Below are 22,697 nucleotides of genomic sequence, written 5' to 3' on the forward strand. Positions count from 1 at the left end.
CGGCTGGAATCCCCCTACATCCGGGTCCCTGGCCCTGGCCAGCTTTGGCATTCTGCCGGGTACCCAGCAGGCACCTCACAAACCCTAGTGAAGCAGAGCTCACCCTTCAAGGCCTGACTCACAGTTCACCTCTTCTGAATCCTCCTGGGATTGTCCAGACAGAACAGTCACTCCTCCCTCTGGGCTCCCAGAACTCTGCTGTTGTGGCATTTGTCATACTGTATCGTAATTCTCCATGGGCTCCGGGCAGAGAAATCCTTGAGGGCAGAGGCCATGTCATTGCACCTCCTGCCAATCACAGGGACTTAGCACATGCCGAGTGACTGAGAGACACGGGTCAGCCTGTCTGGCACTGGTAGTGGTCAGGGGGCTCCTGAGGAATTGGGGGCTGGCTGCACACCAAGGGCCACTGAATCTTAGGCTCCAGGGCTAGGATCTGCTTGGCAATAACTCCAGTCCACATTTTCCACAGATGGTTCTCGTAATACACAGGCAGCGTGCCCAAGCCAGGCTCTGACTAGTTCCTCAAACAAGTTAAATCTTTCCTTTTGGGACAATTCCATCAGCGGGCAGATGAGCATGCTTCCCTGACAACTGTAAGCTTTCACGGTCCCGACTGTGGGGCCATTTCCCCACTTGGTTCCTCATGGCCCCTAGCAGCAGCCTATTATACTTGGCTGGGCTTCTGGCTGGTGAGGAGAAGAGCTCTGTCTTCCCAGATCTTGGGGTGGAAGAGAATTACATCCACACCCCCACCCACAGCCGCCTGTGCATGGCTGTGATGGAAACTGGCTCCTCATCCAACAGATCTCAGTGGAGATTGGAAAATGCTCGTTGGAGGAGGCTGTTGTGTCATTGTTGGTACGTGGAGGGAAGCCAGGCTGCAAATGAGACCATAGTCTTCCTATCGCCCTTGCTTTCCACTCCCATGGAAGGACGATGCCTGGGCACTCTCTGCCTTGGGTGGCCAAGTTTCATCAGATGAGGCTCACGGAGGCAGACCCGAGGGTGGCCAGACAATGGAAGGTGGGAATACCTGTGGACAAGTCACAGTCCTAGGCTGTCCCTATCTGCAGGATGGTGCATGTTAACCCTTCAAGGCCCACTCAACATAGCTGGGCCGTGAGCATGATTTCTGGCACATGCGTTTGTAAATTAGCCTCCACCTGAGTCATGTCAACAGCCTCTACCCTGCACACATTCAACTGGAGCCTGAGATTTGAACCTTGGAGTCCTTTCTGCTGAATCCTTTGATAAGGGGACGTGCTAGGGTCTTCCTGTAATATGTAGGTTTGGAGGGAGTGCAAAGATGATTTAAATCTCTCAGTGAAAACGGAAGCACGTATTTATTTGGAAGGAGCACCGGATCAGGGGTCAGTTCCAACTAACATCTACCCAGTTCTGTGGAACTTGGGCCAGTCGTATCTCTGTCTTTTGCTTGGTTTCTAAAATTCCTTTAACGATGATCAATGTAGTGTTTAAAGAAGGGTCATGAATTATTTTATGTGCTTTACAAATATTAACTCATTTAATCTTTATAGTAGTCTATGATGTAGGCATAATTATTAAACTCATTTTATAGATGAGGAAAGTGAAGGACAGAAATGTTAAGTAATTGGTTCAAGGTCACATAGCTTATAAGTGGTGGAGTAAGGCTGAGCTTTCCTGGATCTCAGAATCATTATCTGTAAAATAGGTATAAAACTTGTTACCCTGCCCAGCCCAGCCCAGCATTTAGCTCCTTTGTGTTCCCACAGAGCTTCACTTGTACCTCTGTGATTATTGGAATGAAATACTCTTAAAATGTAAGCAGGATGAGGGCTTGGTTCACTAGCACAAATGGGTAGCACAGTCCCTAATGTGTGTAGTGGGCATTCAATAGATATTGGATGAATGAACGCATTGACCCCATTCCTCTCTGTTGTGTTGAAAGGGTCCCAGCTCTTCCCAAAACATGGTTTTCTGAAGGCACGGATTGTGTCTTAATTTATCTCTGGGTCTTTAGACCCAAGGATGTTCCAGATAGATGCTCACTGAATGAAGGAAGCCACATTACTGCCCTTTGCCTTAGGTAGTTAGTCATCCCTAATCACGAAGGCATGAGGACACTTACATGCCATAAGCCAATGGACATTGACACCTGTGAGTTATGGAATAATCGTTTGTGGTGAAAAAAAAGATAAAGTGGAGGAAATGGGGTTCTTTCAATTGCTGTGTAACAAACTATACTCCAAACAAGGATTTATTATTTCTCCCCAAAGTTGGGCAGTTTTCTGTTCCATGTGAAATAGCCAAGGATAATCAAGTAGCTGTACTTGGCTGGGTGCTTTCCAGGGCTGGGACATCCAAGACGGTTTCTCATCTGGACCTCTCTTCTCCATGTGGTTTACCATCATCTGTGGTCTAGCAGCTGGCTTCTAAGAAACTGGCGCTGGAGCTCCAAACGCTCTTAAGGCCACGCTCGGGTGTTGCAGGACATCACTGCTACCACACTGGTTGGGCAAAGTAAATCACAAGGCCAGACCAGATTCTAGGGTAGGGAAAATAGACTCCACCTCTTGCTCTGAGGAGCAGAATGTATGAGCAGAGATGGGAGAAACCATCGGCAGCCATATTGGACACTCTACCACAGGGGTGGACCAGGACTGGTGACAGGAACCTCGAATTATCTGCGTGCAAATGAATAGCTGTTGAGAGTTAGGCTGTCTTTTGCCTTCCAGAGAGTTACTGGTTTCCTACTCAGGTGATCCCTTAGGATGTTCAAACTTCCCACCTGTCCTTGGGAGTCAGATGACCAGGCTCTTGGAAAATACCAAGTTTTTTCTTCTGCTTTTCCAGGTGATGAAACAGAGGCGTAGAGAGATGTGATGTGTGAGCATCATGCCATAGGTCAGGGCAGGAGGAGGGCTGCTATTGCCACGTGGTTAAGAGTGTGGATGTTGGGTTTAAATGTTGGTTTTGCCACCAAAATGACTGGATGATTCATATAATCTTGCTAGACCTCTACCCCTTTGTTTATTTAATGTGGATAATAGTGCCTACTTTATATGTGGTGAAGAACGTGAGTTCTTGAGCCAGACTACCGAAGTTCGAATCCAGGTTCTTCGATTTATCACCCGTATTATCTTCGGATAAATCCTTAATTGTCCTCTGCCTCAGTTTCCTCTTCTGTAAAACGGGGATAATACTACTACTTATTATATAGAGTTGCTGTGAGGATCCAATGAGTTTAAACACACAGAAGCCTCTAGAACAATGCCTGGCACATGATTCACAATCAATGGATATTATCTATGATTATTAGAGTGTTAGTATGAAAATGACAATGAGATGATGCTTACAAAAGCCTCATATAGGCCGTGCCCACAGTAAGTGATAAGCTCTGATTGGTGGGCCATGAGCCCTGTAACCCATTCCCTCTCTTACCATGGCTCACACTTGGGGAAGTTTGGAGCAAACAATCCCAATTTCTCTCTAATTGTTGTGCAAGCAGCCAATGTCTTATTTCATCTGTTACAGTTTGCTGCTCACCCTGTTGCTGTTTCCTAGTGGGCAGGGAGACTCTGCCTCCTTCCCAGGAGAAGACTAGTCATGTCTCCTTGCCTCCCTGCGGGAAGCCCACTCCAGGGGAGTCCTTCCGCTGGACGACCACACCTTTCTCCTCTGTCCCAGCCTCACCTCTGACCTGGTGGATAAGTCCCAGATAAATTTGGGATTCAACCTCTGCTTCGACCATTACTGCATTGTCATTATTGGATCTCAGTGTCCTTACCCGCATAGAGTAAATAATAAAAGTACCTGCCTCGTAGATTTATTGGAAGAATTAAATGAGTATATATATATGAAGGGCTTACCTTGTCTGCCACATAACAAGTGGTCAAGAGTCAGTAATGGATTATGGTTATCATTATTGCTATGTACATTCCAAGGCCCAGCTAAAATGCTCACTCCTCCAGGAAGCCTTCCTGAGCTTCTCCAGATGGAAGTTAGCATTTTCTCCCCCTGGGCTTTCTTCTCACCCTTTCTCTAGTTTTCTTGATATCATATTTCTCCTCTATTGTTGAATTAGAATAATTGAGAAATGAGTCTTCTCTTTCATGGTAAACTCAGAGATGAGGTTTTGTGTTGGAATCAGCCCGTAGGCTCCACTGGTCTGGGCACAGAGCAGGTGCATAAGCAGCATTCAGGGCAGATATCCATTACATCAATTGCAACTATACTATGTTTAAAAAAAAAATGTATATATACACATATATAAACAGACTACCTACTATGTGCTAGGCTGTGTTCTGGGGGCTATATGAACCCATTCTTTCCCTATCTTCCACCAAGGTAACAGCCCCTCTTTGGCCTCACACAACCCTTTGGGATGCCCTTTTGGTATTCCTTTATCTCTTTCAGGCTGCTCAGGCTGTTTCTTTCAGTTTGGACTCATCCGCAGTAACCCTCTGCAGGTGGGGTCAAGCTATGGTCTCTCCAGGCGAGGAGAGAGTGCTCAAGCACCTTACAGGTGTCTAGCTTTGGGCGCCACCCCCCCCCCCCCCGCCAACTCTGCCTCATTTTCCTCCTCTGGAAAACGCTGCTCTCACTGCTTTGCCCTGTGTTGAGGGATTAAACAGGCTCATATGTGTCAAAGTGCCTGGCAGACCGTAGGCCCCTCCCAAATATAATTACTATCCGGCTATGGCCTGAGATTTACTGGACATGTCACAGGGGTACTAACAGGAGGTGCCCTGCCGGAGATTTAACCTGGGCTTTTGTTCTCTTCTTTCATGAGGTGGTTGCCAGGCACATCAGGGTGCAGGCAGGAGAAGAAAGGCACCGAGGCCAGCTTCCCTGAGAAGGGCAGGTGCACTGCAAGGAGCCCTCATGCTCTTGAGAGAAGGATATGAACAGGTGTTTACAATTCTGGATATTTAAAAGAGTTCCCCGCGGTGCTCATGGGCCAGGGGAAAGGGATTTGTTTGGGGTGGAGAGTAGAATCAGTCCTGCTTGGGGGTTCCTGCTGTGTTCTTGTGCCCTGGGAAATAACGAAGTATGAGAAAATGAATAAGAATCATACTTGAAGAGCCCTACATGGGGCCTCTGGCTGCTGGTCAGGGGCTTGGTTTCCGCCTTTGCGTGTATCCAAGAAATTGTGTAGGCGTGAGTTTCAACAGTGACACTGTGTGGTAGCAGGAATCCGTGGCCGAGAGAATCCCCGCCCGTTCTGAACTGAACAGACTCCAGTTCCTCTATGCCTGGTATGTGCGAAGCTCATTTTTGTTTTTACTTGGCCTGTCCCCAGGGCTATGGGACAATTTCTTGGGAAGGGAGGAAGCCTCCAGAGGGAGATGCTGGACTTTTCATGTAGATGTGTGCTTGGGAGATTAATTGGAAAAATAAGTGGAATGTGACCATATTTGTGCTCTGAGTTTATGGAGCAGTTCATACCAGTTATATTAATTATCCCAGAAGGCATTGCGAAATGCTAAGAAGAGATTTGGTCTTAATTAACTTTTGTTTTTAGGATTACAAGATGAATAGGTCTTTTGAGGGCAGGGGATGGTCTGTTTCCTGGGCATGGAGGCGATGGAGCCAAAGGTATGTTTGGGATCCAGTCAGAAGGCTGGTGAGTCTGGGTCTTCGCGTCTGTCAGAGAGAGTAGTCAGAGAAGATGGAAATGCAGGTTACTTCTGGACCATGGAAGGCCTCGGGTGCCTCCACTAAGGGGTCTGGAGTAGCTTGGGCACTTTGGAAGGAGCAGTTCCATCTGGCTATACCCATCAGAGGTTTGGGGACTGAAAAGCTGCCTCCTGAGGGCTGATGCAGTCTCCAAGATGGCCACCCATCTAGGAGTCCTAGCGACCTCAGCCCTCAAGCCCTCAAACTCCTTATCCACAGTCCCTGCTCAAAAAACAGCCAACGCGGCAGCTCCGGGTGGCCAGGATTGCGACACCAATGTGTTTGTTCCCCGTGTTTGTGAAATACCTCAGAGGCACTGTTCCAGTCCCACCTGACTAGTTTTCTGATTGCCACATGGCCCTGGCTCTATCTGCCAATACTCAACCAGGGCTGACTAGTCAGAGATTTTGAGATGTTTATGGGTTCAGAACTCAAGAGACCTCATTTCTGTTTGTCTGAGTGAGGAGATCTTACCTTCCATAAGCTTCTGAATATCACTTGTTGGGCTGGGAGGCAGCTCTGTGACCCTGGAGTGAGTAGGGTGACCTTGGGCCAGTCACTTGACCTCTCCAAGCTTTTGTCCCTTTAAATGCATAATGAAGATAATTATTCCTATCTTGCAAGATTGTGACCCACAAGTATACCACCAGATGGAAGGTCAGGTACCAGGTCACTTACTAGGCTTCCTTTCCTTAAAGGTCACTGAAAGCAAAGTTGGCCTCAAATTTCTGAGTCATTAAAATTCAGTCTTGCATTTAATTCTTGCAAATGAATTGCTGTCAATCTTTGACTGAGAGCAGGGAGAAGAGGCCTAGCTAATATATAACATAATAGGAACTCAGAAGCCTCTGGAAATTGGCTCAAAAATATGGTCATGGTCTGAAACCATAAAAATCCTAGAAGAGAGCACAGGTAGTAATTTTCTCTGACATCGACTGTAGCAACTCTTTTCTCTCCTGAGGCAAAGGAAACAAAAGCAAAAAGAAACTATTGGGACTACATCAATATAAAAAGCTTCTGCACAGCAAAGGAAACAATCAACAAAACTAAAAGGCAACCTACTGAATGGGAGAAGATATTTGCAAATGACATATCTGATAAAGGATTAGTATCCAAAATATATAAAGAACTTACACAACTCAACACCCAAAAAACAAATAATCCAATTTAAAAATGGGCAGAAGACAGGAACAGACATTTCTCCAAAGAAGACATGCAGATGGCCAACAGACACATGAAAAGATGTTCATCATCACTCACCATCAGGGAAATGCAAAACAAAACTACAATGAGCTCTCACCTCGCACCTTTAGTCAGAATGGTTAAAATCAACAGCACAAGAAACAACAGGTGTTGGGCAGGAGGTGGACAAAAAGGAACCATCTTGCACTGTTGGTGGGAATGCAAACTGGTGCAGCCGCTCTGGAAATCAGTATGGAGGTTTTTCAAAAAGTTAAAAATAGAACCCCCTAGAATCCGGCTATTGCACTACTGGTTATTTAGCCAAGGAATACAAAAACACTAATTCAAAAGGATATATGCACCCTTATGTATATAGCAGCATTATTTACAATAACCAAATTATGGAAGCAGCCCAAGTGTCCACTGACTGATGAATGGATAAGGAAAATGTGGCAGGCAAATATGTATATATAATGCTAAGTGAAATAAGTCAGTCAGACAAAGACAAATACTGTATAATTTCACTCATATATGAAATTAAAGAAACAAAACAAACTAACAAAGAAAAAAAAAGAGACAAACCAAAAAACAGACTCTTAACTATAGAGAACAAACAGATGGTTACCAGAGGGGAGGTGGGTGAAGGGGGTGGAGGAAACAGGTGATGGGGATTAAGAGTACACTTATGGGGCACCTGGGTGGCAGAGTTGGTTAAGCGGCTGCCTTCGGCTCAGGTCATGATCCTGGAGTCCCAGGATGGAGCCCCGCATCACATGGGACTTCCTTCTGAGCCAGGAGTCTGCTTCTCCCTCTCCCTCTGCCCCTCCCCTTGCTCATGCGCACTCTTGTGCTCTCTCTCTCAAATAAATAACGTCTTAAAAAAAAAGAGTACACTTACCATGATGAACACTGAGTAATGTATAGAATTGCTGAACCACGATTATCGTACATCTGAAACTAATATAACACTATGTTAACTATACGGGAATTAAAATTTAAAGATAAAAGGGAATATGGTCAGTGGTATTCAGCCCAAGGAAGCGAGCTGTAGGAGATGTGCGACCTTATGCATCATTTCCTTCATTGCCCTCCTTCTACCAAGGGGATAAAAACTGAATTTGCAGAGGGGTAGGGCTCACAATTATTGGGCTTCTATTATGTGCGAAGCATGAAGAGAGTCAGAGAATAGTTATGCATGTGCTTTCTCATCTTGTCATTTCTTCAACCCAAAGAAATAGGCAGCATTATCGTTAAATAACAATTGCTCATTTAGTCAAAATTTATTGAGTGATTATTATGTACCAGGCATTGCTTTGGGAGTTAGAACATGGGAGAAAACAGGCCCAGCATGGTGATATGCCTTGCTCAAGGTCACCCAGCTGGTCTGCAGCGGAGCGGATAAGATCCCTCCTTTACTGAGGCTTTATTTCAGAGCTGTTTTCAATCTGAGATGCTGCACAGGCAGACACACAAATGTGCACACACATGTACATACACACGTGCACACGCTTGCATGCATTCTCACACGCAAGCACACACACCACACAAATGCATACATTCTCACACATTCACTTGTGCTCACACACAAACACACACATGCACAAATATACCCATGGGTGTGCACACACACACCATTCTAGCACACACACCGGATACATATATACTTGCACATACATTCACATGCACCATTCCATTCATTGGGAAAATTTTTTCAAACTGCTGGAATCTGAATATTTCAGATCAGAAATACTACAGACATAATCTCAAAGGTTTCATTCTGTTTGCTTCCCTCCCTCCCCTCCCCCCTCCCCTCCCCCCTCCTCCTCCCCTTTTTCTCCGCTCCCTCCCCATTCTGTGACCTGGCCTCTCTTCCTGATTTTTCCTAGCAGTGCCTTCTTAGGGAACCATTAGGACTCCCAGGCTCGGGTTGCAGTACTCAGCTAGAAAGCAAAGACTCTAAGGCCATCAAAGGCTGACTCTGCCAAACTGGGCTTTCCCCACGCAGCTGCACTAATCTCCCGAAGTCCCCTTCCCGCCCCATCCTCTGCCTCTCTGCCATGAGGTGTGGCATGCTTAGTTCAAGTGCAAACCTTGCGGGCCTGGGTGTCCTCAGCCCCAGCACCCACCTCCCTTGCTCTCTCAGGCATGAGCCAAGTGCCTGTGAAGATCTCTTCCAAGTGTTTCGTCACGCCTCGGGGTGGGGATGCATCGAGTTTTGTTTCAACACTGTGCTTCCACCTGGCATTTCATTTGTTAACTAATAAGTGAAGGAACTCCTCCTGATGCTGGCAGCTCTGGTCTGTTGAGTGTTGGTGGGGGCACAGCTGGTCCCACCCCTTGTCCTTTGTGATCACCTGGGAGGTAGGCTGGGATGCTGGGTTGGACCAGGGAGGTAGGCTGGGGTGCTGGGTTTTAGCTCAGCTCACCGGTGTAAGCAATTCAAGCTCTTCAGAATATTTCATCATCCAGGCAGCTCAAGGTGGGGGTTGTAGAATCTGAGAAACTTTGGCAACTCCCGAGTCTCAGTCCCCAAAGAGTGCCAAGAGTCACCTTCCCCGACTCATCTATAGTCCTTTGGTTTCAGGGCTCTCTTTCTGCATATATAGCTAAAACACCTTTGCCTTCACCATTAAAGATCTCAAAAGTGTGCTTACAAACTCCAAGTACTCATTGCAACCTTTGGACTCCAGGGGCTAGCATTTACCCTCTCCATGGCCGTTTGGCCACATTGTCCAACTGGGTGAACTTGCTGGAGGCGGGGTGTTGAGTGCAAGCACTCATAAACAATTCCAAGGCACGGGAGGCAGGATAGTCTGCAGACAGCCCAGGACTGGTTTTGGCAACATGCACTTTGTCTGGGGCAAGCTCACGGTATCTCTCTCTCTCTCCACCAGAGGAGATAAAATGGGCAAGGCAAATAGGAGATCCACTGGGGATGGCGCTGTGGAAGTGAACACCACCCAGTGAGAAAGGGAACTGAGCACCCAGGTGCTCATGGGTGTGGGGCCAGATGTGGGGATAATTCCCTGATAAAGACATAGAGTTCCGGAGGTGGGGTTCTTTTGGGCACTTAGCTGATAGTCTTCTACGGTGATTGCTTATGATCAGGTCTTATGTTGCAACTAGATCATAAACTTAGTGCCCAGGGATCAGAGCTTCAGTTTCTTTTCTCTCTCCTGTACTGCCAAACTCAGACCCTTATGTGTAGCGAGTGTTTGATCAGTGCAGGAAAGGAAAGGAGGCTAGGCTGCATTTATATGATGCTATGTCATGTTCAAAACCCTTTACGATGAGTCATCCCCTTCTGGTGGCTGAGCTCACTTTCAGGCATGTGAACCCCTCACCTCCCTTCTCTGGTGCCCATTTTTGTGTATAGCATCGTCAGGACTTGGTGAGCTGTCTTGTAACAGGGGAGGCAAGATTTACACAGACAGAGCGGAGCGTAATCACGAGCTGCGGTGGATTTACTGGAGCATCACGATGTTCAGACAACGTGTCCTACCGCAGACATTAAGAGGAGTCTCCTCTTGTGTCTTGATTACAGATACCAAGGAGGCCTTCTCGAAGTCAGTGGGACTAAGGGGGGCTGTGGGCAAGAAAACAGGAGATGGTCCAGGCCAGAGGAACCGCACACGCTAACGAACGTATAACGTGGGGTTTGCACATCCTTTCTCTTGTTTGCTCACTCATTCACCCCAAAACTACTTCACGAGCCCTGCTCTGTGCCAGGCACTGTTTCAGCCTTGGAGAGCAGAGCAGTGAACAAGTCTGGTGTGGAGCTGATCATGAACAAATATTACAAACAAGAAAACATCAGCTGGAAAAGACCAGAGCATCATGGGAGGGTGGGACAGGCAGGGGGCGGGAGGAGGGTCGGTGAGGGCTGAACCCTAAAGGATAAGGGCAGGACGTCAGCCTGGGGGACAGGGGAGGGTGGGAGGAATGGCAAGAACTATTTCAAGCACGAAGTTCCAGGAACAGAAAGAGCCAGGCGCTGGTGAGACACTTGAGTAAGTCCTGTGTGGCCAGAGTATAGGAAGTCAAGGTGGGGAGGGGGGCCGAGGGGGTAGTGAGTGAAGGAGACAGGGCCGGGGAGGCGAGGAGCAGGCCAGGAAGAGGTCATGCAGAACCTTCTGGGCCCTAGGAGGGATTTTGGACTTCATCTGAAGCAGTCTAAGCAAAGAGATGCTACTGACTTGCTTGAGGGGGCAGGAAGCATAACGATGGGGCAGCTTGGCAGATGATTTAGGAGGGGAACGTGCTACCCCACCAGAAGGTTTTCCGGAAGGCCATTTCCAGCTTGGCCCTCCATGATTGCACCCTGTGCTGCGCTGGGTGCTTGGGGTGGTGGAGCCTGCTCCCTGCAGCGGGGGGCTGGGGGGGTCTATTGTACCTTCTTCCTCCATTGCCCTCGTCAGTGGTCCATGCCCCGCAGTTCTCCTGTGTCCCCGTTACCGCATCACTTTACCCCAAAGAGCCTGCGGCCCCCCTTCCCTCTGACTAAACTCCCCTTCCATCCTCAAAACGTCCTTATTTGGCATTAAACGCTGGGGTGCCTCTGAGCCTGCTTTTCCTGCTCCTAGCTGGGCAGCCCGTGTCTTCAGTGGAGAGAGGGTGCACAGAGTCGCCTAGGGAGGGCGGCCGTGACGGTTTACGAAGCTGCTACTGGGAAAGGGCCTTGCCCTGGCCTGGCTCCTGGTTGGTTCTGTAAACACTGCCTGTTGGTATAGTCATGGCAGACCGGGCCCTTCCCTGTCACCCCCACACCACATCAACGTCATTTCTATCCTTCCTCCCAAATGCCTCACCTCCCCAGCCCTAGTGCACTCCTTCACCCCGCCCCAGAACACCAATGTCTGTCTCGCTCGCGCTGTTCCCTCAGCCTGCGATGCCCTTCCTTCTCTAAGCACCCTGAGGCCTAGCTCATGTCTTGTTCCCCCTGGAGAACCTTCTGGGCATGCTCCTGCCAGTCCTACTCAAAGGCAGACTTAATTATTCTGTTGAGTCTCCGCAGCCCTTGGGGGTATTGCTTTATTACAACACACATTTGTAGGTATTTCTGTGGTTGTTTGTGGGGGGGGGGGGGCTCTGTCTCCCCTCCCAGGTGTGTATCCTTGGGCGGAAACATGTGTCATTCACCTGCTGTTCTGAGTACTGGGCACAGAGCCCAGTGCTCAGAGCTAGCTAGCTGGGTGAATTAATGAACCGGCCTGGTGTGCTTACCTGCTTGAAGGCCAGGACTGTGTCTAACTGAGCTTTGGTCCCCCACTGCCTGGCACCCAGCAGTTCACCCATCCTCCTTGCCCACCATGGAAGGGTAGGTTGGGCAGGTGTGGGTAGATGTGTGAAGCAGGGAAAGGTACGGAGGGCCAAGAGGAAGGACAATTCAGATGATGGGCTCAGGGACCAAGAGATGGTTCCAGACTTCTTTGAGGAGGACCTGGGGCTGGGGAGCTGGAGTACCAAGGGAGGTTCAGCCTCTTTTCCCTGGCCTGGACCCTTTCCTAGCCCCGTGGGAGGGAGGACACCCCACCCAGGCCAAAGGGGAGTATTAACATGTCAGAATGACTCGCAGGATATTTCACGGTCTTATCTGTTAATAATAAAAATGAAATTATATTAAAAATACAACCATGTGTGGGTTGCAGAACGAGTTAATGATTCTTCATGTAGTTAGATGCGTACCCCTTTAATTGAGGCAGGTAATGACCATGGTAATAACACCTTGGATCTGTTTATGGGTACTTTCCTCCGAGAAGCTCAAAGCACTTTCCCTTCCTACCTCATCTCTCTCCCCAGCTTCCCAGGAAAGTGTGTCTTATTATCCCCATTGCTTAAGTGTCTGTGTACTGTGACTCACTCTATGGCCCTGAAGCTCATCTCCTTGTCCCCTGGCCTGGGCAGGGCCCACGTGCCTCTCTCCTCCCTGGCTCTGGGCCTGGAGCACCCCATTTCTTGGACGACCCAGAAGGCTGGGCTCACTGTGCAGGGCCAAGGGGGAGCTGAGGCACCAAAGGAAGCAGAGAGATGGGAATAGGGGAAGAGGGAGGGAGGGAGGAGAGGAGGGAGGGTTGGCAGAGAAAAATGGGAGATTCAGAGAAGGCAGAGTGCTAGACTCCCAGCATCATGAGGGCAAGGACCGTGTCCTGTTTATCTTTCTTTCTTCTGGTAGAGCTTGGCACCTTGTGTGATAGATGGCCAAACCTATGGTATTATTCAATACCTAGCTCAAACGTCACCTCTTCCAAGAAGCTTTCCTTGGTTCCTACCCCCCGCCCCCCAGTGTCCCCACCACACCCCCAGTGGGCTCTCCTAGCCCTTGGAACTTCTGTTTATCCTTCTCAGGCAGCTTTGTGTGTCAGTTAACTTTTATGTATCAGCCACCACCATTCAGGTGTGGGCTCCTAGACCGGACGTGAGCCTGACTCGTCCCCTATCCCTGGGGTCCGTTAGCGCAGGGCTCTCACCCAGTAGGACTACACGTCAAGGGTGCAGGCAAGTGTGGGCTTTGCAGTCAGATAGACCCCGATTCAAAGCCTGGTTCTGCCTCTTATCAACTGTATGTCTTGGGAAGCCCCTCGGTGTCTTGTAGCTTTCCCTTCCTCACAGAAAGTGGAGTTGAGAAAGCCTGCTCTGGCGGGCTCTGGCGGCAGAGTTGGCCACGGTGACACTGCTTTGGCACCTAGTAGGTGCTCATTATCCATTTCCTATGAATAATTTTAAACTGATAAGAACAGATACTACACTTGATCTTAGCCAAAAGGCCGAGAAGAGATTCCTATGAGTAATTAAAGATGTGGTGGTTCCCTGCCCTGGCTCCGCATCAGAACCGCCCTTCTCAGGAATAGACCTGCTTGGAAGCCCCCTGGGAAATTCTTAGCCTGTGGGTCTGGGTGGGGCCCAGGCCTCCGCCTTTTAGAAAAAGCTTCTTTGGTTCTTCTGATGTCGAGGGTCTCAAGGTTTGTCAAATGGAACATAAGATAAGAATGTAAGATAGTACAAAAGTCAGTGACTTCTCTGGTGTCCCGGGTCCAGTGAAGGGACAGGAAAATCTCGGAGGGAAGATGGGACCACAGGTGCATTGCCTGTGGGGGCAGATGGAATGCAGAGGAAAAGTTCAACCTGATTTTGCTTCACACGAGCTCTGTGACCCCAGGAAGCTGGTCATCTTCTCTGAACTTTATCTTGCTGCTTTCTTTGGGGTGGAGTCCGAAGGGCTGATTTCTTCAGCTAGTCTTCTCCCTGTTTTTACATGTGAGGACCAGATCTGGTGGGGAGAAGAACCCTACAGACTCCATGACCATCAGGCAATGGGGTCACCAGGTGTTGCGTGCTCTTTGCTACAATTTGCCAAGTTTATGGATTAGAGGTGGAAATAAAAGTACGTAACCATTTATAGCTCCAGCTAGCATCTGGGAGACCCCTAAGGGACCTTTGTGCAGACGGTGGTGCCAGCTGAAACTTCTTTGTGAATAGGAGCCTAGTACTTTCTAGCCTATGGAGGTCATGACCTTGTAGAGGACAAGGGTCAGCACTGTAGAAGGAGCCCAGGCTCTCAGCCCTTGAGACATGAGCCGACCATGAGAAATCCTATCTCTAAGGCTTATGATCCTGAAAAAGAATTTGATGTAGTGGCAAAAGACATTTGTCCCAGGGATGACAGATGAAGGGGCAACAATGGAAGTCCGGAAAGACGTACCTCCACAGTTCAAGGTGGGAGTCATAGGGCACTGGGGATGCTGAGTCCAGGTGCAGGGCTCATGGGAGACTGTAGGATCACGTAACGAAGTGGCTGCAGAAAGCAGGCAATGGGGATTGAACAGAGCGCCAGGCATTTTCTTCTGTGCTATTTGCTTCCATTTTCACACAGCCCTGAGAGGCGTTACTGCATTGATATTCAACACTCACAATAACCAACTCTGTGGTACAGATGGGAACACAGAGGCTCAGAAGGGGAGGGTTCCCAAGGTCTCAAGCACCTCGCTGGTGTCAGAATTTGAATCCCCATCTGTCCACCTCTGATATCTGTGTGTTTGCTTTCCTCCACTACACGTTACTACTCGGATGGCTGCCCCAAAGCGTTTGGGTTTATTTAAGTACTGTCTGGAATGGTTCCCAGATGTTTCCCTGGGTAAGGCAGACACCCTCCCTTTCCTGGGAACAGGACACTCTCAGTTTTGGGAAGATGGGGAGGTGTTTGGCAAAAACCTCAAGGTGCTGGCTTCCTGTCATTACAGATGGGAGGTGGGGCTGGTCCTCAGGATCCTGAGTGGGGACTGAAAGTGTCTCTCTGCAGGCAGGACCTGGGGGATGGCCCTGGGCTGCAATGGTTGGTGCTACTGAGCAGGAGAATGGACAGGTCTGAAGTCTCAAAAGGCATAGATTTCCAGACTGGGTATCACCCCGGAGACCCAAAGGGCAGAGGTGCACAAAGGTGATCTTGATTTGGGTGCAGAAAACAAGAAAGTCTGCTTCTTTTCTGTGAAAGGTGAATGAATCACTTTTCCAAGGAGCCAACCCATCCTTTGTCTGCTGCACACCTCATGCGGGCTCCGAGTGGAGCCTTGCCCGGTGGAGGGAGCCAGGAAGGTGTGTGGTGGTCAGCACTGTCATGCCCAGCTTCCTCCTTCTTCCCTTTCTCCCCCGAGAGCAAGGAGGTCGGAGGATGAGACTGGGAACGGTCCCCTCGCAGTGGCTGAAACTTGTGAGGGCAAGGACCGTGTCCTGTTTATCTTTCTTTCTTCTGGATCAGGTGTAGAGCTTGGCACATTGTGTGATAGATGGCCATTCCTATGGTATCATTCAACACCTAACTCAAATGTCACCTCTTCCAAGAAGCTTTCATTGGTTCCCCGCCCTCCCCCCGCATGTCGCGGCTGGGTACTGAGGCTGGCAGGGAGATGGGGGGTGGGGAGTGTGTGGGGGAGAGGGGGAAAGCTATGCTGAAGGTCCAAAAGTGGGGGGAGGGTGTAAAAACCACAGAGGCCATGGCACAACGGAGGGGCAGAGAAAAGTCTTCTGTTCCCCAATCCCGTCTTCCCTGCCTGCTGTCAACAGGCTGCAAAGTCAGAAACCCCGCTTTGAATCCAACTCCCCCCTTCACTCCCTCCTCTGCTGCCCTATGCCCAGCCCTCAGATCTCACAAATTACAGAGCAGCCTCAAGCAAGTTGTTCTGACTCTCCGGAGTCTTAGCTTTCTTATCTGTGTAATGGGGATAACATTACCTGCAGAGCTGAGAAAATTCAAGCAGATTAAGCAGAAGAAGTGGCCTGGGTGTAAATCATAGTGTGGGCTTCAGTCCTGACCCACTGGGCAACCCTTACTCTCTCCAAATCTCACGCTGCTCATCCGTAACATACGTTTCTGCCAGGAGTTGTTGTAAGGATCCAATAGGACAATGCTCCTGGCACATAAAAGTGCCCAGAAAAAGTGCTCATTGCCTTCTCCTTCCATGCTCGCTCTTTCATAATTTTGCCAAGGAGAGAGATTTGGATCTGAAGATGCCCAACTATTCCAGGGACTGATCTTTTCTGGGTCCCTTATTCATAAAGTGAGAGAAATAGCACAGATCTCATTGAGCTGTTGTAGGGCCGAGGTGATGAAAGAACCATTCTAGAATAGAGCCCTCTACACAGAAAATAGCCCATAAAGGTCAGCTTCGTGGCCGCCTCGAGATAATTCTTCTGGCTAGTGATGGAGCCCTGGCTGGTGCCTTGGCCTCAGTGGTCAGGCAGGGCCGAGCTGACTCACCCAAGAGTGACAGGTCTAGGCAGTGACAGCCCAGCCTGGTGGGGTGGGAGCAGCTGGGCTCCTTAGGGAGCCCCCAGGAATAATTCGGCTATTATTTTGTAACAGAGATTGCCTGTGGCCTTGACCAGTTCTAGAGATGGTGGGAAAGAGGGATGTCCATGACCATTGGATACTCCTACATTTTCTCATGGCTAAGGAAGCAGATGAAGGCAGTGGCAGGGCAGGCTGTGGCCTTTTACTGGATACTGACCTGGTAGGAGGCCATACAACTGGATGGCAGCTGGAGGGGCACCCTTCCATAGTATGGGGCCGTGAGCACTGGACAGGGCCTCAAAGCCTGTTCTTGACCAAGTTAGACAAGATAAGATGTGTTTCTTTCTCAGGAACTTGGAGGAGATAGGCTGGATGGTTTTTAGGCTTGGAGCCCATGTTTTTAGACTCTAAGTCCAGTGCTCTTCCCATGACATTGTGTATGTCCAGAGTCATAGGCCCTGACCCTAGGAGCTCAGCCATGATTTGTGGCAGATGGGTAACTGGATGTTCAGGGAGCACAGAAGAACAGAGGTTCAGAGAAAGTTTGTGGAGGAGGTGACATTTGAGCCAGATTTTGTAGGGGGAGGTGCAGGAGAAAGCACTTGTCTCCACTTCCTCATCTCCGACTCATTTCTCCAGCTCCACCCATTGCAATCTGGCTTCTCCCACAACATGGAACTGCTCTCACCGAGGTCATCAGTGACCTTCTTGTGGCAAATCCAATGGATGTCTCATTACCCTTCTCTTAACTAATGGGGGGGGGTCACATTTGACACAGCTCACTTCTCCTTTGACTTGCGGTTCTCCTCCTACCTTCCCCACTGTCACTTCCCAGTTTCTCTTGTGATCTCATCTTCCCTTGCAACCCATCTACCTACCATCCATCCAATCCATCCATCCACCCACCCATCCACCTAATCCATCGATCCATCCATCTTTCCATCTATCTACCCATCCAGTTATTATCTATCTATCTATCTATCTATCTATCTATCTATCTATCTATCTATCAACATCTGTCATCTATCTATCTATGTAATTAAGGAGAGTATAATGAAGGCACTCTTTACAAAAGTATGAAAGGATTAGGAGAATGTACCAGGAAACAGCGCAGCACTCTAGCATGAATAATATCAGGGAGACATTACCCAATCTAGGCCTGATGGGAAGGCCAAGTGGTTATCAGAACCCAGAGATTATGGTTACAAGAGGGGCTTTACACAGAGAGGCACAGCCAAACAGGGTCATCAATACCCCTGACTCTCCTCCTGCCCTCTGATGCAGTTCACAAAGGCCAACTTCCCATGCTCCTTATACTCTGATGTCACTCTTCCCATGCTCCTTACACTCTGATGTCAGCCTGCTGTATGTGCCTCTTTCCCCTTTCTCTGTGTTCTTACCCTGAGGGCTCCTCGGCTCCAATGGCTAATGCCCCTAAATTGCTGTCTCATGCCAAGACTTCTGTCCTGACCACCTGGTCACCCAACTGTCTACTTACTGGACATCTCTAAATGTCCTTCTGGCATCACAGACTCAGCATGACCACAGAGGACCTCATGGCCTTCTCCCAAACTGTATCTTCCCGTATTTTCTTCCTGTATGGATGGCATCTCCACTCACCTCGTCATCCAAGTCAGGGCCTGGGATTCATTCCTGACTCTTGCCCTTCCTTTCCCCTCGACACCCCTCACCCAGTCCTGCCAAATCCACACCCAGATGTTTGACACATACAGTCCCTCTCCATCCACCCCCCACTGCTCCCTTTGCTTGGACCCTTCTCATCTCTCCCTGGATTATGACAGCTTCCGAATTAACCAGCTACTAGCTGCCTCTTAAGGTCCACTCTCTCTCCCTTCTTAGCTAAAGAATGCCCACTTTGGTTATGTCCATGGCCAGTGATCTAAAAGACAACATTTGCCAGCCTCTCTTGCAGCTAGGAATGACTATGTGCCTAAGTTCTGGCCAAGAAGAGGTAAGTGAAGTGTCATGTGGAAGGTGCTAGAAAGTTTCCTTAAAAGGGAGAGGATGCATTCCTCTTGGCTCTATATTGCTGCCTGAAACATGGTTCTGATGGTTGGAGCTCTAACGGCTACATTGGGCCATTTGGAGAATGGCCTTCCACAGCTGGAAGAATGCCCTTCACAAAGTGTACCAGCCATAAGCCACTATTTCTGGACATCTTCAATGCAAGGGTAAATTAAATATCTAACTTGATTCAGCTACTGTTATTTTTGTTTGTTTGTTTTTCTGTTATTTGCAGTGGAATGTAATTCTCACGGATGCATCTGAATCCCAGGAGGTAGTTGCAGATATTTCTGTGCCCCACATGCCTCCCTTAGACCACCTGATTTTAGCACGGCAGCAAGGACAGTTCCATGTGTGCCGTGACTGTCCTATTTCAAACATGCAAGGCTTGTTCAAAACCACAGTCAGGGGAAGGCCAGTCAGCCTCTGGGCCTGGAAGAGCAACAGGTGGAGAGAGCGTTAATGCCTCCCGAGGCAACCTTCAAGCAATGGGGACTGAAAGTTGGTGACGATGGGGAGGTCATTAATGATTTCTCAGAGGGTCTCCAGCAGGACCGAGTTCTGCTGTTCCCAGAGGTGACCAGCTCAGTGACACCCCTTCTAGTCTTACCCCCATCCCCAACTCACTCTCCTCACTCTGTCACTGCTGCTTCCTGGGGTCACCTCACCCATAAACCACCCCCACTCACTTTCTTATCTCAGGCTCCGATGCTGGAGGAACTGACAGAGTTTGCTCTAAAATGTAGCTCTGTTTATGCCCTTCCTCTCCCGCAAAGCCCACCTCTTAGAGCCCATTAACTCCTGGATGATGGTGCGATTCGATTCCTTGTCCTGTCCCACAAAGCCCCACTGGCTCTGGTCCCTTCCTCCCCCAAAGCCCTGTTCCTTGCTTCTCGGCCCCTATGTGCCCTTTGCTCCAGCCATGCCAGGCTGCATTTCACGCTCTGGTGCCTTCTCACAGACTGGAACATTCCTAACCTTACCCTATTGCAAAGGCTCAGGTGCCCTTCACCACTGTGCTCTCGTGTCCCGTCTTCTGGAAAGCCCTTCCTGACCTCCCATGTTCAGCTGGAGCTGCTCCACATCCAGGGTCTCACTCTTCCTTTATACCATTCTTGAATTGGCTAATTAGCTGCCCCCTCTCCCTCTTTGACCTTGTGCTTGTTTCTAGAGCAGAGACTACATACATCCTATGTAGTTTTGTATCCTGGGCCTAATGCTGAGCTGGAACAGAGACAAAATGTGGCCATGTGAGCAGGGACAAGACCAGGAGAAGCAAGGCCAGCGAGGGGCGTGTACGTGGTGCATTCCTGGTGCTCCACACGCCCGAGGCCTGTCACCCCAGCATCCCACTTTTCCAAGATCTGATCTCTTGTCCTTTCAGCCTCAGGGCCTACAACCTCCCCCTTCTGTTCAGAGCCTTAGCCACACCCAGTGTTTGCCCAACACCATGGGCTCTTAAGCCCGCTGACCCTACTCATGATCTTCCCTTTCCTTGCATTACTCCAATTCCCGCCCCCACACCATGAATTTCTCCCTAGCCTTCAAGGCCCTCATCAAGTATACCTGCATCCATAAACCCTTTCCTGCCAGGAACTGTGCTTTGTACATTGTAGGTTCTTAAGGAAGCTGGTTGTTGTTGTGTTGGGTGTGTTGGGTGGAATGGGGAGCATGTATATACATATTTAAGAAATACTTACATAGGGCTGAATATATTCTAGGTACTACTCCATGTGCTCTACATGTACGAACTAATTTAATACATATAATGCTATAAGGAAGGTCTTGCTCTTATCCCCGGCAGAGAGGCTATTTAACTTTTCTGCAATTGCATAGCTAGGAAGTGCTAGAGAAAAGATTTGAACCCAAGCAGTTTGGGGAGGACAAACTTTCTTTTGCAGGCACATGGAGCCGTGGAAGGACTCTCAGCGTAGACGCACTGAGGGTGGGTCTGGAAAGGACCGGACTAGACGTATGTGAGCAGCCCTGGCCTGGGCTGTGCAGGCTTCAAGTGGCTATAGGGCAAGGGGTACAGGGGCTGTTCCTCAGGTCCCCAGGGCAATGGCGGTGTCTCTCAGGTCCTGGGAAGCATGTGGGATGGCAAGAGGGCCCTTTAAATGGACATTCTCTGAACTGGAAGGAGAAAAATCAAACACTTGATACTTCAATCAAATTCGCTTTCTGGGAGCTCTGAGGTCAACTTGGGTGACCAGGACATCTTGGGGACACCTCACAGGTGTCTGGAAATAACTTTAGAGGTCTGGCCTTCGCTGATCAGGACCAGGGAGGAGAGTGACTGGTCAGAAATCTGCTCCTGACTCCCATCAGCCTATCATCTGCTCTGCAGGTGAGAGGGTTCTTAAAATAGCAAAAATGGTATTTATAAATGGATGTGGGGATCACAGGAAGACCCCTGGGCCAATCGTCAGAAGCTTTGATGTAATTTGCTGGGTGATTTTGGTGGCAAGCTACGTTCCCTTTATAGGGCTCAGTTTCCCCATTTGTGAAATACAAAGTTTTGGGCCAGAAGCCCATGAAGAGCTCTTCCAGACTGATTGTTAATGATTCTAGCTGCATATGGGTTACCTTGGGAAGCAGGAAGGAGGGAAATTGAGGTCTGTTATTGGCCTGAATTGTGTCTCCCCTCCACCCCCGCCCAGTCCAGATGTTGAAGTCTTAACTTCAGAATATGACAGTATTTGGAGATAGAGCCTTTAAAGAGGTCATTAAGGTGAAATGAGGTCATTGGGATGGGTCTTAATTCAACCTGACTAGTGTCCTTATAGGAAGAGGAGTCTAGGACACAGACACACACAGAAGGAAAACCATGGAGACACCAGGAGAAGCCAAAGAGGGAGGCCTCAGAGGAAATCTACCTGCCAACACTTGGATTTTGGACTTCTAGCCTCTAGAATCCTGAGAAAATAAATTTCTGTGGCTTAAGCCACCCAGTCTGTAGTCCTTTGCTGTGACAGTCCTGGCAAGTTGGTAGAGGGTGATGCCATTCGTGGACGCAATGACAATGTCCCCCAGCTGTGGTATCTGGGTTCCTCTGGGGTCAGGCGAGCCCCAACATTAAAGGAGTACAGGCAGGACAAGGGGAGGGGTTCAGAGTAGGTCTCCCTGGACAGCATGCATTGAGCCTGCTGTGTTGTCAGGGCTAGATGAGTAAGCCCTAGTCCTGCCCTCAAGGAGTTTCTAGTCCCATGAAGGAGACAAATATACGGTGTGGTGCTTGTCCAATGGGAGCCCTGCAATGATGAAACATACCTGTCATGCAGATGCAGGAAGCGCAGGATGACTTCACAGAGAGATGCCTTGAAGGGTCAGTCATGGACCTCGCCAATCAGGAAATGGAGGGAAGAGCATCTTAGGCAGAGAGGTCAGAATGTACAAAGGTGCAGAGGCACACATGATTTCACAAAGAGGCATGATGCCTGCGAGCAGGGCTGGATCGGATCAGACAGACCAAACCGTGGAGGCCGGACTTCCTCCTGATTGGGCTGGGGAGCCTGTGAAGGGTTAGGTGGAGGGGACACAAATAACAAGCATGGGGGTCTGGATCCAGACCCAGCTGGGTCTCAGTGGTGCCACCTACTAGGTGGTCGACCTCGTGCAGGTTACTCATCCTCTTGGAACCTCTGTTCTCACCTGCAAAATGATGATAATAGCACAAGCCTGATAGGTTTGCCACGAAGATTAAGTAGGTGAACACCTACCCCATGCTTTCAACAGTGCCTGGCATGTTGATGGCTCTTAATACACTCTGGCTCTCAGCTCAGCCCTGGTTTTCACACCTGCTCCACCACGTTGGGGCTGAAATGATTTCATCAACCCTTTCCATTTGGTGAAGTAGGGAGTGAGGTCAGTATAGGAAATCAGTCGTCACAAACTGGAACTGGGAACTGAGAGGTGCACAGGCTTCTGGAAATGCAAGGAGAACTTACTAGGATGCATTTCTGTAGGGTTCTAGGGAGTCCTGGGCCTCAGCGGGGCACCCTCTGAGGCCTCGTAGGTTTGTGACGCACATGGGGGAAGGAAC

The 22,697-nt window shown here is 49.2% G+C and overlaps 1 long non-coding RNA gene and 1 pseudogene across 1 annotated transcript; both read right to left on the reverse strand.

The window, feature by feature from the left end:
• Window positions 1–4,910: 4,910 nt before the first annotated feature.
• LOC110579118 lies at window positions 4,911–7,589 on the reverse strand. The gene is made up of 3 exons (XR_002480229.1): window positions 7,541–7,589; window positions 6,139–6,247; window positions 4,911–5,631 (listed from the first exon to the last, which is right to left on the reverse strand). It is a non-coding gene; the product is annotated as an uncharacterized LOC110579118 (long non-coding RNA).
• Window positions 7,590–13,496: 5,907 nt separating this feature from the next.
• Window positions 13,497–13,622, reverse strand: LOC123324805 (annotated as a pseudogene).
• Between the last annotated feature and the right edge of the window lie 9,075 nt (window positions 13,623–22,697).

This window comes from Neomonachus schauinslandi, chromosome 4 (genome assembly GCF_002201575.2).
Source record: "Neomonachus schauinslandi chromosome 4, ASM220157v2, whole genome shotgun sequence".
NCBI classification, from domain to species: domain Eukaryota; kingdom Metazoa; phylum Chordata; class Mammalia; order Carnivora; family Phocidae; genus Neomonachus; species Neomonachus schauinslandi.